General features: G+C 36.2%; 1 pseudogene; it reads left to right on the top strand.

The window, feature by feature from the left end:
* Positions 1-1,367: 1,367 nt before the first annotated feature.
* LOC114022488 lies at positions 1,368-1,525 on the top strand (annotated as a pseudogene).
* The last annotated feature ends 785 nt before the right edge of the window (positions 1,526-2,310 follow it).

Genomic DNA, 2,310 nt, shown 5'->3' with positions numbered 1-2,310 from the left:
TGTAATCTCATCTAAAAAAGATATCAAGTTAGTTTGACAGGATCTATTTTCCATAAACTCATGTTGATTTGTATTAATTACTTTATCCTCCTCTAATTCTTTATTAATGGAGTGGCTAATATGGGACTTAATTATCTTGCATGGGATCAAAGTCAGGCTGATCAGCCTACAATTACCTGGGTCATCCCATTTACCCATTTTAAAAATTGGCACATTAGCTTTGTTCCAGTCTTCTGGAACTTCCCCAGTACTCCAAGACTTATTGAAAATCAACATTAACGGTCCAGTGAGCTCATCACCCAGCTCTTTTAAAACTCTTGGATGCTAATTTAAAACTGTCTAATTTAGTAGTTTCTGGTTAACATCCTCCAGAGATACTATTCAAATGGAAAAAAAGTGTTATCACCATATTATGAGACTATATCTGCTGTTTTCCCCTCAAATACAGAACAGAAATATTTATTGAACACTTTTGCCTTTTCTACATTATTATTGCTTATTCTGCCATTTCCATCTAGCAATGGACCAATACCATTATTAGGATTCTTTCTATTCCTAATATATTTTTAAAACTCCTTATTGTCCTTAACACTGCTGGCTGTAAATTTCTCCTTGTGTCCCTTTGCTTCCCTTATCAATTTTCTACAATTCCTAATTTATTATATTTACTCATTACTATCAACTCTCCTTTGCTTCCATTTGTTACATATAGTTTTTTTTATAGCTTCCTTTACTTCCCCTCTAAATCAGGTCAGATTTTTAATCTGCACAGCCTTTTTCCTCAATTGCGTTTTTTTGAAAATCTAGTAGGGTGTTCTTAAAATTATTTCTAATTATCATTCATAATTTTCTGATTAAATACTTCCTCCCAGCTGATTTGGCTAATAATTGTTTGCAGCTTTGTGATGTTGAGAACAAAATTAAGCAAGGAACCAAAGAACACAGAGAAAAGAAATTCTTGAATTCCTTATACCCCATTGCTAGAAGTATGGACAACAAACAAGAGGAACTGGAATCACTCAGTTATGAGCATACATTTGATCTAGTTAGTATTACTGTACCTTGTAGGATGACTCTCATAACTGGAATGTTAAAATCAATGGTTACAGTCTGTTTAGGAAGGATCGAGTGGGCAAAAGGGGAGGGGGAATGGCATTCTATGTCAAAAATGGCCTTACTTGTTTCCAAGTCACTGATAAGCATTCAAGATCAAGTGTAGTATCTCGGGCTTTTGGCTAAGATCAAGTGTAAGTAGTCTCTTGGCCTATCTATGGCGTATCTAAGGCCGTGATCAAGTGTCTTTGATGTTTTTGGTCTTTTGGCCTTGAGATGAAAACCTTGTCTGTGTCTCTTAGACCTTGAAGTGAAAAAATTATCTAAGTTATATCTATTCTTATCAGTTTAATATCTGATACGTCCTTTATCTGAGGACTACATATTAAATGGATTTTTGGAACAGGGAGTTGGAATAGGAGCTTGCTCCATCCACTCCACGCATCGAGTGGTATTTGGTATTGCAGTAAAAAAAAGATATTTTTTTCCAAGTTACAGATCAATGTCCCAACGTTAAAGCATGAGATTGAGTATTAACTGGTGTTTGCTACAAACCACCAAATCACACTAAGGAACAAGATGACTGCCTCCTTGTGCACCTATATATAATGCCTAGGGAAAACGCTGTGTGATCATGGGAGACTTCAATTTGCTGCCAGGACTAAAACATCCTTGGAAATTCTAAACATTGTAGATGACAATTTCTATCTCAAAAAGCATTGCAGCCAACAAGGGCTGGGGGGCGGGGGGATTCTTTTACTTTCCTTCTTCTTTTTAGGTTTCTTTCCCCTTCAGTTGTTTTCCATTTGTATAAAACTAGCTGCATCAGATTCCATAACGTGTTCACTCACTGTTCTACTTCTCACTGTGAAACATTTCTGTACGGAGGATGGTATATAAAGTCAGTTACATTGGAATGCATTAAAGTTTTATTAAGGAGGCACACTATCTTGAAAATTGCTCTCATACGAGTGAGAACCAGCCCAAAATCTAAGTGTCTTCCTAGTCAGCTAGAAATGCAGCCTCCAGATACGCAGGAGTTACTGTGGCAATGTGATGCTTTGTATCTTATGGAACAAAAGCATAAGAAAACTACGCCAATTAGAAATTGACTCTTGCCTGCATGCACAGAACAGAACAGAATTTGGCTTGTAATCTATGACTTTTTTTATTTTTTTAAAGATGATTGTGGTACATTAAACCAGCCTGGTGTGCTTCTGCCTATGTAAGTTTAGTAAGGATTCAACTGTTTGCCTA

The sequence above is a fragment of the Chelonia mydas genome, chromosome 1, assembly GCF_015237465.2.
Source record: "Chelonia mydas isolate rCheMyd1 chromosome 1, rCheMyd1.pri.v2, whole genome shotgun sequence".
Taxonomy (NCBI): Eukaryota; Metazoa; Chordata; order Testudines; family Cheloniidae; genus Chelonia; species Chelonia mydas.
Note: the sequence above shows the minus strand (reverse complement) of the source record. Positions and strands in the feature narration are given on the sequence as shown.